The sequence below is a fragment of the Harmonia axyridis genome, chromosome 3 (genome assembly GCF_914767665.1).
Source record: "Harmonia axyridis chromosome 3, icHarAxyr1.1, whole genome shotgun sequence".
Taxonomy (NCBI): Eukaryota; Metazoa; Arthropoda; class Insecta; order Coleoptera; family Coccinellidae; genus Harmonia; species Harmonia axyridis.
Window position 1 is genome coordinate 52,837,895 of NC_059503.1, and position 14,253 is coordinate 52,852,147.

The window sequence follows — 14,253 nt, forward strand, 5'->3', positions numbered from 1 at the left end:
TTGTGCCTCCCGACCAAAGTACAAATTTCCGAAATTATTTTTTGTTCCCGATAATAGGGACATTCGATCTGCCAACCCAAGAAAGCGAACATACTTTTGTTGGATAGCACATATGCCTACGTCTCTGGCACACACACCGGACTCATCAGTGTGACTTTGGTATAATTGTGTGTGCCGTGTCACATACGCTTGGGGAATTTATTATTATCGGGAGTCGCCGGGATGCGAACCCGGCACCTTGTCGGATCTCGGTGAGTGAGTCTACCTCTTAACGTCTAGGCTACCGAATGCTGTGTTTATTGTTGCTATGTGGAGCTTTATGAGAAGCCGCCACACTTTCATCCTTTTTGGAGTTTTCTATGAAATTTACCTTAGAACATAGAATATACTCTAAGAAATTAACCTTCTAGCTATTCAGAGAATAGTTTTCTATTCAGTGAGTAGTTGATATTTATGAATATTCGTTACTATTCATTGATGATGATTAGATAGTTGAGTAATTAATTATTTGTGAAGTTACGAATGAAAGTTTGAATGATCACTTTTCAGGAATAATTGAAAAAAGATATTGAAATTGGAGATCACATATGTTGAAATTGATAGATACAATTGAATTGTAATAATTCATTTCATAGTAGAAACTGGTATTCATCCAAAGAAACAAGAATAGAATTGGGATTTTATAAATAAAAAAATATAAAAATTGAATATAAGATTCTAACATATGAATTTAGCAATAAAGAGTTCTAATAATAACAATATAAGATTCTACATTCGAAATTTAATGCCGTCTTTTTAATCGACTGCACAGTTTATTCATTTGAAACCTTGCTTTCATATTTCATATGCATTGTCATTTCTAGACATTACTCTATTTCATTGGTCAATTATTGTTTGATTCTGAATTGCGAAACGACGAATTATTCTATTCTTTTAAATCTGAGTTCTAAAAATGTAAACACATCAACTGTGACTAGCATCACCCCCTAACAAAACTAAATCAGAAAACAAAGATTTTTTGAAAATTCCATATAATTGAACACGAAGTGTATTCTTGAAGGATTTAATGTTCTCAGAGTCCGCTTAGTCATTCTTTTTATACCTGCAGAACTGTAATGGGTCTATGTAGATTGTATTGTTCTAACGAAGGTTTTACTACGTCCATTTAAGCATCTATTGTATTTTGTACGTTGTCATGTAATAAAAATAATTCCTGCATTTACCAAACGACAATTTGATTATAAAAATATGACAAGTTTTGATTTTCAAGTGAATTAGAGGACCAATAGAAAAAAGAAATTTTATAGTAATCAGAGACGAGAATTCTCCAGAAAAATTGTTCTGACCCAGGAAAAGGAATAACAGGTTATAAAACGGAAATTAATGAGTGTTTTGTTTTGGGTCATTATAGATATAGGTTAATTCAGAGTTCATGACTGGTATATTTGTGATTTTTGTGAAACATAAAAAAATTACATGATTCGAGTGCATGAGGTACGATCTTCCAAAATATCCTCATTTATCTAGGTTACAGAAGTAGGAGAACGTAGCGCCGCTGAACACAGGGGAAAATTATAAAGTTTGGTCAAGTTTTTTTTTATTACATTGAGCGAAATTCACCTGATTTCAAGAGCAAAGAAAAAGGAATAAAGAGTCCAAAGTCCTGAAATAGCTAATACTGTTTATGGTTTATTGGAATTTTCACGAAGACGATCTTTTTTCCTTCTGAGATCGTAGTTCTTGCAAAAATTCAATTTAAGTTTTAGGAAAAGAAATTTCTTCAAAATAAAACAAACAAAATTTTACATTTATACAAAGTCCGTTTATTAAAATATAATATTTATTTTTTATATACATATATATATATATATATATATATATATATATATATAACATTGTATAGTCAATTTATCATATTCTCCCGAAATACAATACATGGCATTACTCATGAAACAACAGAAAAATATTACAATGTTCAGCATCCTTGAATCTAATCTGTACAAATTAACAACTATATCAATGAATTTTTACACTTCACACCGTATCACTCCTTCGATAAAATAATAAATAAGGAACTCTATCTCCTTGACGTTGAAGAACATCTTCTTCCGTAACTCTGTTTATTTTAGAGTCATCAAACCTCAACCATGTATTATACCCCGAATGGAAAGTATCTGCTATATAATGCCCATAGCTGGCCTCCTTTCCTACATGGTATACTACAGATATTAATTTATATTGTCTCTCCGCTGAAGTATTCGTCCTTCCAGATAATATTTTAGAATCAATCTGCAGATTGATGGGAAATTTTATAGTCTTCATTATTTTAGTGCAGCCATTCATTCTGTATTCGAAGCATTTCAAATGTAATACTAAAACTACAGGCAACTTCTCTATCATCACTTGCTGCCATGCTTCAACTGTTTCTTTCGTTTTCGATGATGTCAGACCCTCTAGTTTGTTCTTGGTTGTAAGGCCTTCTAATGCTTCAGCTATGTTATTTGCTTTCTTAATATTTACTGGCAATGTTAGGAATGGTTCAATATTTTCTGAAGTTTCGTCTCCGGTTTTATGGATTCTTGAACAGAGAAGTCCTCCGAATATATCACTAATCGGAGTCTTGTCCATTTGTATTTCTCTTGTTACATTCCCTTCGTTCTTAGGACCCACAACTTTCCAATCATCCACATCTATTTTCACTTCTTTTTTAGCTGCTTGAATATTTTCGTCATGGCTAAGCAATTTCATTATTTCCATCATTTCATCATTGAGTCCATTCAACAGAAGGCTCAAGAATTCTTCGGCGTCTTCTTGTCGGCCTTCAACAAGGAAAGAATCGCTACGTGTTCCGTTTAGCAACGTATAAAACGATGAAGCCTCAAACGAATTGCCATTGTCTATATTGACGAAAGTTTGCTTCTTGTTCTTCTTTTTTGAACGTGACTTGCGTCTTACATTGGGCAGATTATCGAAGTTATTCATAAATTTACACCTGGAATAGTTGAATAATTAAAATACATATATAAAATTGTTATTCAATCAAAGTTGCAAATTATATTAATTTATACTTACATATTTTCACTCATTGTTATTGATTTCAGTGCATTATTGTGAGTGAAGTTCTCTGATAACCGTTTGAGAAGGTTACAAAGTGGTGGGCAAGCAAGTAAGGCTTGTAATATTGAGTTTATATAACAAAAGTTACTTTTGTTTCGTAAACCCCTGGGTTTAAAACTGGTTTGGGTCCCATCAATTTTATAGTTCTTGAGAAATCCTGAAAATTAAAAAATATTACTAACCATGATAGAAACTTGAATTTTCACTGATATTTGTAGGTGAAAACCAAAGCATTCCACTTTTCATCAAGTAAAATGGGTTCAACTAAGTAATTATCTACTGTAGATGTAAGCAAATTGTTAGTTGAAAGTAACATAAATATATAAAAAAAGATATGGTTTTGAACTCACCTCCTAACATATGAGTGGCTGAATCTATTTTTTTGACTACTTTTGTATGTTTTAAAGATGTTACATGTGAATCATTTATTTTATTGTCTATTTTCTCATTCGATATTGTTTTAACATCTTTATCAAATAGACTAGCCCATGATTTTTTTAATACATTTACTGTGGGCTCCTCAATTTTAGATTCATTTTTATTCGAGATGCTACTTTCAATTTTTTCAATTGTCCCATTTGAATCATTTTTAATTATCTCTGTATTATCTCCTGCAATAATTTCAACTGTTTTTACAGCTGAACTAGGGGGAGTTGAAGGTTTCGAATGTTTTCCTGTCATCTCATTCTGGATAATAGGTTTTGTAATTGATAATCCATTGTAATTGATTACAGATTTTCTACACTCATTTTCTGAAAAAGTTGATATTAGTTGATTCATTATTATATTACATATTCATATTGACCATAAATAATTCTATTAAGATCTCTATACTTACTTGAACAAAATTTTTGTTTAACTCTCCATGGTAATTTGAATTCACTAGAATTGGTAAATAATATGGTATTCATTCTACGGGCCTCTTCTTCTTCTAACGCAGATAACTCTAAGAATTGTAGATTCTGAAAACAAATTACAATATAATAGTGGAAATCATTTTGGAAATTATAATATTTCTGTATATAGTATATCCAAAGTCACTTGAATTAGTCTATAAAAACGCTTTTGCTGTTACATCCAAAATCAAACTTATCTTATTCTACGGTGTTATAATTTGATTATTCTTTATTCTCGACCTGTAATATGCTATCAAGGAACGATATCAACGATGATGAACTGATCGTTGCATAATATTATAAGAGCACGAAAATGTTTGAGATGAATTCGGAAATGTTCTGTCTGAAGATAAGACAAACTAGGGTAGAACAGGTGCATGACCTTGAGATCCTTGAATGACATCCAATTTTCTATGTCAAATTAGCAGCTACGTTGCCGAATTGAATTTTATTTCTTCGTTATTGTAAGGCGACATTTATACCCCTCAGTGGAAGCAGAAGGCTAAATGATAATGATGTACAGGGTGATTCACCGCGATGGCCTATTGTTTATGGAAAACTAATAATAATTTTGTGCTGAAAATTCAAACAATTTCCTTTTATACCGGAACCAGATTACTACTGACTTATTTCAAACGGCACACCCAGTATATTATTGCATTATCAGATAGCTCAGTTGATGATAATTTCAGCAATATGGCAATACTTGAGTATAAGCTCAACGGTTCATAAGTAAATTTTACGTAGATATAAAAAGAGAGGGGTCTCAAGCAAATCCTATACTTGAAGAGTTTTCGAGGAAAAACTTGAACTAAAGAAAACTACAATTTCTCATTGAATGGAGTAGTCTATGACTTCCAGAAAACATGAAAAGAAACTGAAATGTCGAAATTTCATGAATTGTTATAAATTTTCCGTTAAGATGGTTGAAAATCCATAAAAAGAGAGGGGTCTCAAGCAAATCCTATACTTAAAGAGTTTTCGAGGAAAAACTTGAACTAAAGAAAACTACAATTTCTCATTGAATGGAGTAGTCTATGACTTCCAGAAAACATGAAAAGAAACTGAAATGTCGAAATTTCATGAATTGTAATAAATTTTTCGTTAAGATCCATAAACCAATAAAATTTTCAATTACGAATAATTAATGACATTTCATGAAATGTCAAATTTAGTTATCCAAATTTCGATTTTAGTTTTCTGGAAGTCATAGACTACTCCACTCAGAAGTTGTAGTATTTCCTCAGTTCAAGTTTTTCCTTGATAAATTTTAAATTTCTCGTATTCAGAATCAAAATCAATATTCAAAGATATAATAATATAATGTTTATATATAATCTAATATTAAAACTGTTCATCCAATAAAATCAATTAAATCGGGACATTCCTGTTTCCAAGACGATTAGCTAAATACCGGAGTTTATTTGAGAGTATTGATAGCAATATTTTCATAAATTCCGAAAAAATTTCTGAAAACTTTGACAACCCCTGTATAATTGAAATATTCAGGCTTCCTCCAAGTGACTTTGGATATACCATACCAGTATTTATTATAGGATATAAAAACAAAAGTAAAGTATTTTAAAAATTTAGAACACTATGAAACTAACTACATAAAATATAATTGATATTTGAAAATATTCGAATAAATGAAAATAACCCTAAGCTAGTATTAAAAAAATTACCTCCATATTCAAACAATTTTCTATTTAAATATGAAACTTTCCACTAGAAATATCACTTCAACAACTGTTTATCAAGTAACTCTTCGCTAAACTGAGGTTACTTACAATTTGTCAATCCGGCATGGTTGACGAACATAGAATATTTTTCTTCTTCTTAACTATGTACAGGTCGAGCCATATATCTAATATTAGGGGCCAGTTGCACCATTTACCTAAACATTGATTAAAATTTAAACATTGATTAATTTCTGATTTCTCTTGAGAAATCATAGAGTAATCAACGTTTAAATTTTTAATTAATGTTTAGGCAAATGGTGCACCTGGCCCTTAGTCTATTGGGTAAAATATAGAAGTGCGCGTGCGCCGCATATTTTTTTGTTCATTCAGTCAATTTTACGTTGATATAAAAAGAGAGGGGTCTCAAGCAAATTATATACTTAAGGAGTTTACGAGGACAAACTTCAACTAAGGAAAACTGCAATTTCTCATTGAATGGAGTAGTCTATGACTTCCAGAAAACATGAAAAGAAACTAAAAAGTCGAAATTTCATGAATTGTAATAAATTTTTCGTTATGATGGTTGCAAATCCATAAACCAATAAAAAAAAACTAACTACATAAAATATAATTGATATTTGAAAATATTCGAATAAATGAAAATAACCCTAAGCTAGTATTAAAAAAATTACCTCCATATTCAAACAATTTTCTATTTAAACATGAAACTTTCCACTAGAAATATCACTTCAACAACTGTTTATCAAGTAACTCTTGGAAGAATGTTCGCTAAACTGAGGTTACTTACAATTTGTCAACCCGGCATGGTTGACGAACATAGAATATTTTTCTTCTTCTTAACTATGTACAGATCGAGCCATATGCCTTATATTAGGGGCCAGTTGCACCATTTGCCTAAACATTGATTAATTTCTGATTTCTCTTGAGAAATCATAGAGTAATCAACGTTGAAATTTTTAATTAATGTTTAGGCAAATGGTGCAACTGGCCCTTAGTCTATTAGGTAGAATATAGAAGTGCGCGTGCGCCGCATATTAAATTTCAATAATAATATATATAATAATAATAATAATTTTCAAACAGATAGTTTCTAAACTGTGCTCGAAATAAAAAATTCCAATCCCACAAAATTATCTGTATTTCGTTTCTTCATTTCCAGCTTAATTTTATTGTAATCTATGGTCCACAGTTCGCATTGAAAAAGTGTCCAGCGGACAGGATAAATAGAAGGCGCTAGTGTAGCTAGAGGGTATATTTGTATTTTGTGGTTTCTGTAATCTGCATTCCGTGGTTTCATTTTTAGCGTGGTTATATTCATAGATAAATACAAATGTACCCCTTATATATGGTTATAATTGATTCTGATAGATGTGGCAAGCTGAAAAATAAATATTAAATTCTGTTGATAATTATAACATAGGTAATGAGAAAACCATTTTCTGTTGATATTTCGACATTTCGATCTTTAGCGGAATATAACAATTATGTTAAATTATTATATTTACTTTAATATTATTTTTGTGCCTCCCGACCAAAGTACAAATTTCCGAAATTATTTTTTGTTCCCGATAATAGGGACATTCGATCTGCCAACCCAAGAAAGCGAACATACTTCTGTTGGATAGCACATATGCCTACGTCTCTGGCACACACACCGGACTCATCAGTGTGACTTTGGTATAATTGTGTGTGCCGTGTCACATACGCTTGGGGAATTTATTATTATCGGGAGTCGCCGGGATGCGAACCCGGCACCTTGTCGGATCTCGGTGAGTGAGTCTACCTCTTAACGTCTAGGCTACCGAATGCTGTGTTTATTGTTGCTATGTGGAGCTTTATGAGAAGCCGCCACACTTTCATCCTTTTTGAAGTTTTCTATGAAATTTACCTTAGAACATAGAATATACTCTAAGAAATTAACCTTCTAGCTATTCAGAGAATAGTTTTCTATTCAGTGAGTAGTTGATATTTATGAATATTCGTTACTATTCATTGATGATGATTAGATAGTTGAGTAATTAATTATTTGTGAAGTTACGAATGAAAGTTTGAATGATCACTTTTCAGGAATAATTGAAAAAAGATATTGAAATTGGAGATCACATATGTTGAAATTGATAGATACAATTGAATTGTAATAATTCATTTCATAGTAGAAACTGGTATTCATCCAAAGAAACAAGAATAGAATTGGGATTTTATAAATAAAAAAAAATAAAAATTGAATATAAGATTCTAACATATGAATTTAGCAATAAAGAGTTCTAATAATAACAATATAAGATTCTACATTCGAAATTAAATGCCGTCTTTTTAATCGACTGCACAGTTTATTCATTTGAAACCTTGCTTTCATATTTCATATGCATTGTCATTTCTAGACATTACTCTATTTCATTGGTCAATTATTGTTTGATTCTGAATTGCGAAACGACGAATTATTCTATTCTTTTAAATCTGAGTTCTAAAAATGTAAACACATCAACTGTGACTAGCATCACCCCCTAACAAAACTAAATCAGAAAACAAAGATTTTTTGAAAATTCCATATAATTGAACACGAAGTGTATTCTTGAAGGATTTAATGTTCTCAGAGTCCGCTTAGTCAATCTTTTTATACCTGCAGAACTGTAATGGGTCTATGTAGATTGTATTGTTCTAACGAAGGTTTTACTACGTCCATTTAAGCATCTAATGTATTTTGTACGTTGTCATGTAATAAAAATAATTCCTGCATTTACCAAACGACAATTTGATTATAAAAATATGACAAGTTTTGATTTTCAAGTGAATTAGAGGACCAATAGAAAAAAGAAATTTTATAGTAATCAAAGACGAGAATTCTCCAGAAAAATTGTTCTGACCCAGGAAAAGGAATAACAGGTTATAAAACGGAAATTAATGAGTGTTTTGTTTTGGGTCATTATAGATATAGGTTAATTCAGAGTTCATGACTGGTAGATTTGTGATTTTTGTGAAACATAAAAAAGTTACATGATTCGAGTGCATGAGGTACGATCTTCCAAAATATCCTCATTTATCTAGGTTACAGAAGTAGGAGAACGTAGCGCCGCTGAACACAGGGGAAAATTATAAAGTTTGGTCAAGTTTTTTTTTATTACATTGAGCGAAATTCACCTGATTTCAAGAGCAAAGAAAAAGGAATAAAGAGTCCAAAGTCCTGAAATAGCTAATACTGTTTATGGTTTATTGGAATTTTCACGAAGACGATCTTTTTTCCTTCTGAGATCGTAGTTCTTGCAAAAATTTAATTTAAGTTTTAGGAAAAGAAATTTCTTCAAAATAAAACAAACAAAATTTTACATTTATACAAAGTCCGTTTATTAAAATATAATATTTATTTTTTATATACATATATATATATATATATATATATATGTAACATTGTATAGTCAATTTATCATATTCTCCCGAAATACAATACATGGCATTACTCATGAAACAACAGAAAAATATTACAATGTTCAGCATCCTTGAATCTAATCTGTACAAATTAACAACTATATCAATGAATTTTTACACTTCACACCGTATCACTCCTTCGATAAAATAATAAATAAGGAACTCTATCTCCTTGACGTTGAAGAACATCTTCTTCCGTAACTCTGTTTATTTTAGAGTCATCAAACCTCAACCATGTATTATACCCCGAATGGAAAGTATCTGCTATATAATGCCCATAGCTGGCCTCCTTTCCTACATGGTATACTACAGATATTAATTTATATTGTCTCTCCGCTGAAGTATTCGTCCTTCCAGATAATATTTTAGAATCAATCTGCAGATTGATGGGAAATTTTATAGTCTTCATTATTTTAGTGCAGCCATTCATTCTGTATTCGAAGCATTTCAAATGTAAGACTAAAACTACAGGCAACTTCTCTATCATCACTTGCTGCCATGCTTCAACCGTTTCTTTCGTTTTCGATGATGTCAGACCCTCTAGTTTGTTCTTGGTTGTAAGGCCTTCTAATGCTTCAGCTATGTTATTTGCTTTCTTAATATTTACTGGCAATGTTAGGAATGGTTCAATATTTTCTGAAGTTTCGTCTCCGGTTTTATGGATTCTTGAACAGAGAAGTCCTCCGAATATATCACTAATCGGAGTCTTGTCCATTTGTATTTCTCTTGTTACATTCCCTTCGTTCTTAGGACCCACAACTTTCCAATCATCCACATCTATTTTCACTTCTTTTTTAGCTGCTTGAATATTTCCGTCATGGCTAAGCAATTTCATTATTTCCATCATTTCATCATTGAGTCCATTCAACAGAAGGCTCAAGAATTCTTCGGCGTCTTCTTGTCGGCCTTCAACAAGGAAAGAATCGCTACGTGTTCCGTTTAGCAACGTATAAAACGATGAAGCCTCAAACGAATTGCCATTGTCTATATTGACGAAAGTTTGCTTCTTGTTCTTCTTTTTTGAACGTGACTTGCGTCTTACATTGGGCAGATTATCGAAGTTATTCATAAATTTACACCTGGAATAGTTGAATAATTAAAATACATATATAAAATTGTTATTCAATCAAAGTTGCAAATTATATTAATTTATACTTACATATTTTCACTCATTGTTATTGATTTCAGTGCATTATTGTGAGTGAAGTTCTCTGATAACCGTTTGAGAAGGTTACAAAGTGGTGGGCAAGCAAGTAAGGCTTGTAATATTGAGTTTATATAACAAAAAATACTTTTGTTTCGTAAACCCCTGGGTTTAAAACTGGTTTGGGTCCCATCAATTTTATAGTTCTTGAGAAATCCTGAAAATTAAAAAATATTACTAACCATGATAGAAACTTGAATTTTCACTGATATTTGTAGGTGAAAACCAAAGCATTCCACTTTTCATCAAGTAAAATGGGTTCAACTAAGTAATTATCTACTGTAGATGTAAGCAAATTGTTAGTTGAAAGTAAGATAAATATATAAAAAAAGATATGGTTTTGAACTCACCTCCTAACATATGAGTGGCTGAATCTATTTTTTTGACTACTTTTGTATGTTTTAAAGATGTTACATGTGAATCATTTATTTTATTGTCTATTTTCTCATTCGATATTGTTTTAACATCTTTATCAAATAGACTAGCCCATGATTTTTTTAATACATTTACTGTGGGCTCCTCAATTTTAGATTTATTTTTATTCGAGATGCTACTTTCAATTTTTTCAATTGTCCCATTTGAATCATTTTTAATTATCTCTGTATTATCTCCTGCAATAATTTCAACTGTTTTTACAGCTGAACTAGGGGGAGTTGAAGGTTTCGAATGTTTTCCTGTCATCTCATTCTGGATAATAGGTTTTGTAATTGATAATCCATTGTAATTGATTACAGATTTTCTACACTCATTTTCTGAAAAAGTTGATATTAGTTGATTCATTATTATATTACATATTCATATTGACCATAAATAATTCTATTAAGATCTCTATACTTACTTGAACAAAATTTTTGTTTAACTCTCCATGGTAATTTGAATTCACTAGAATTGGTAAATAATATGGTATTCATTCTACGGGCCTCTTCTTCTTCTAACGCAGATAACTCTAAGAATTGTAGATTCTGAAAACAAATTACAATATAATAGTGGAAATCATTTTGGAAATTATAATATTTCTGTATATAGTATATCCAAAGTCACTTGAATTAGTCTATAAAAACGCTTTTGCTGTTACATCCAAAATCAAACTTATCTTATTCTACGGTGTTATAATTTGATTATTCTTTATTCTCGACCTGTAATATGCTATCAAGGAACGATATCAACGATGATGAACTGATCGTTGCATAATATTATAAGAGCACGAAAATGTTTGAGATGAATTCGGAAATGTTCTGTCTGAAGATAAGACAAACTAGGGTAGAACAGGTGCATGACCTTGAGATCCTTGAATGACATCCAATTTTCTATGTCAAATTAGCAGCTACGTTGCCGAATTGAATTTTATTTCTTCGTTATTGTAAGGCGACATTTATACCCCTCAGTGGAAGCAGAAGGCTAAATGATAATGATGTACAGGGTGATTCACCGCGATGGCCTATTGTTTATGGAAAACTAATAATAATTTTGTGCTGAAAATTCAAACAATTTCCTTTTATACCGGAACCAGATTACTACTGACTTATTTCAAACGGCACACCCAGTATATTATTGCATTATCAGATAGCTCAGTTGATGATAATTTCAGCAATATGGCAATACTTGAGTATAAGCTCAACGGTTCATAAGTAAATTTTACGTAGATATAAAAAGAGAGGGGTCTCAAGCAAATCCTATACTTGAAGAGTTTTCGAGGAAAAATTTGAACTAAAGAAAATTGCAATTTCTCATTGAATGGAGTAGTCTATTACTTCCAGAAAACATGAAAAGAAACTAAAAAGTCGAAATTTCATGAATTGTTATAAATTTTTCGTTAAGATGGTTGAAAATCCATAAAAAGAGAGGGGTCTCAAGCAAATCCTATACCTAAAGAGTTTTCGAGGAAAAACTTGAACTAAAGAAAACTACAATTTCTCATTGAATGGAGTAGTCTATGACTTCCAGAAAACATGAAAAGAAACTGAAATGTCGAAATTTCATGAATTGTAATAAATTTTTCGTTAAGATCCATAAACCAATAAAATTTTCAATTACGAATGATTAATGACATTTCATGAAATGTCAAATTTAGTTATCCAAATTTCGATTTTAGTTTTCTGGAAGTCATAGACTACTCCACTCAGAAGTTGTAGTATTTCCTCAGTTCAAGTTTTTCCTTGATAAATTTTAAATTTCTCGTATTCAGAATCAAAATCAATATTCAAAAATATAATAATATAATGTTTATATATAATCTAATATTAAAACTGTTCATCCAATAAAATTAAATCGGGACATTCCTGTTTCCAAGACTATTAGCTAAATACCGGAGTTTATTTGAGAGTATTGATAGCAATATTTTCATAAATTCCGAAAAAATTTCTGAAAACTTTGACAACCCCTGTATAATTGAAATATTCAGGCTTCCTCCAAGTGACTTTGGATATACCATACCAGTATTTATTATAGGATATAAAAACAAAAGTAAAGTATTTTAAAAATGTAGAACACTATGAAACTAACTACATAAAATATAATTGATATTTGAAAATATTCGAATAAATGAAAATAACCCTAAGCTAGTATTAAAAAAATTACCTCCATATTCAAACAATTTTCTATTTAAATATGAAACTTTCCACTAGAAATATCACTTCAACAACTGTTTATCAAGTAACTCTTCGCTAAACTGAGGTTACTTACAATTTGTCAATCCGGCATGGTTGACGAACATAGAATATTTTTCTTCTTCTTAACTATGTACAGGTCGAGCCATATATCTAATATTAGGGGCCAGTTGCACCATTTACCTAAACATTGATTAAAATTTAAACATTGATTAATTTCTGATTTCTCTTGAGAAATCATAGAGTAATCAACGTTTAAATTTTTAATTAATGTTTAGGCAAATGGTGCACCTGGCCCTTAGTCTATTGGGTAAAATATAGAAGTGCGCGTGCGCCGCATATTTTTTTGTTCATTCAGTCAATTTTACGTAGATATAAAAAGAGAGAGGTCTCAAGCAAATTATATACTTAAGGAGTTTACGAGGACAAACTTCAACTAAGGAAAACTGCAATTTCTCATTGAATGGAGTAGTCTATGACTTCCAGAAAACATGAAAAGAAACTAAAAAGTCGAAATTTCATGAATTGTAATAAATTTTTCGTTATGATGGTTGCAAATCCATAAACCAATAAAAAAAAACTAACTACATAAAATATAATTGATATTTGAAAATATTCGAATAAATGAAAATAACCCTAAGCTAGTATTAAAAAAATTACCTCCATATTCAAACAATTTTCTATTTAAACATGAAACTTTCCACTAGAAATATCACTTCAACAACTGTTTATCAAGTAACTCTTGGAAGAATGTTCGCTAAACTGAGGTTACTTACAATTTGTCAACCCGGCATGGTTGACGAACATAGAATATTTTTCTTCTTCTTAACTATGTACAGATCGAGCCATATGCCTTATATTAGGGGCCAGTTGCACCATTTGCCTAAACATTGATTAATTTCTGATTTCTCTTGAGAAATCATAGAGTAATCAACGTTGAAAATTTTAATTAATGTTTAGGCAAATGGTGCAACTGGCCCTTAGTCTATTAGGTAGAATATAGAAGTGCGCGTGCGCCGCATATTAAATTTCAATAATGATATATATAATAATAATAATAATAATAATTTTCAAACAGATAGTTTCTAAACTGTGCTCGAAATAAAAAATTCCAATCCCACAAAATTATCTGTATTTCGTTTCTTCATTTCCAGCTTAATTTTATTGTAATCTATGGTCCACAGTTCGCATTGAAAAAGTGTCCAGCGGACAGGATAAATAGAAGGCGCTAGTGTAGCTAGAGGGTATATTTGTATTTTGTGGTTTCTGTAATCTGCATTCCGTGGTTTCATTTTTAGAGTGGT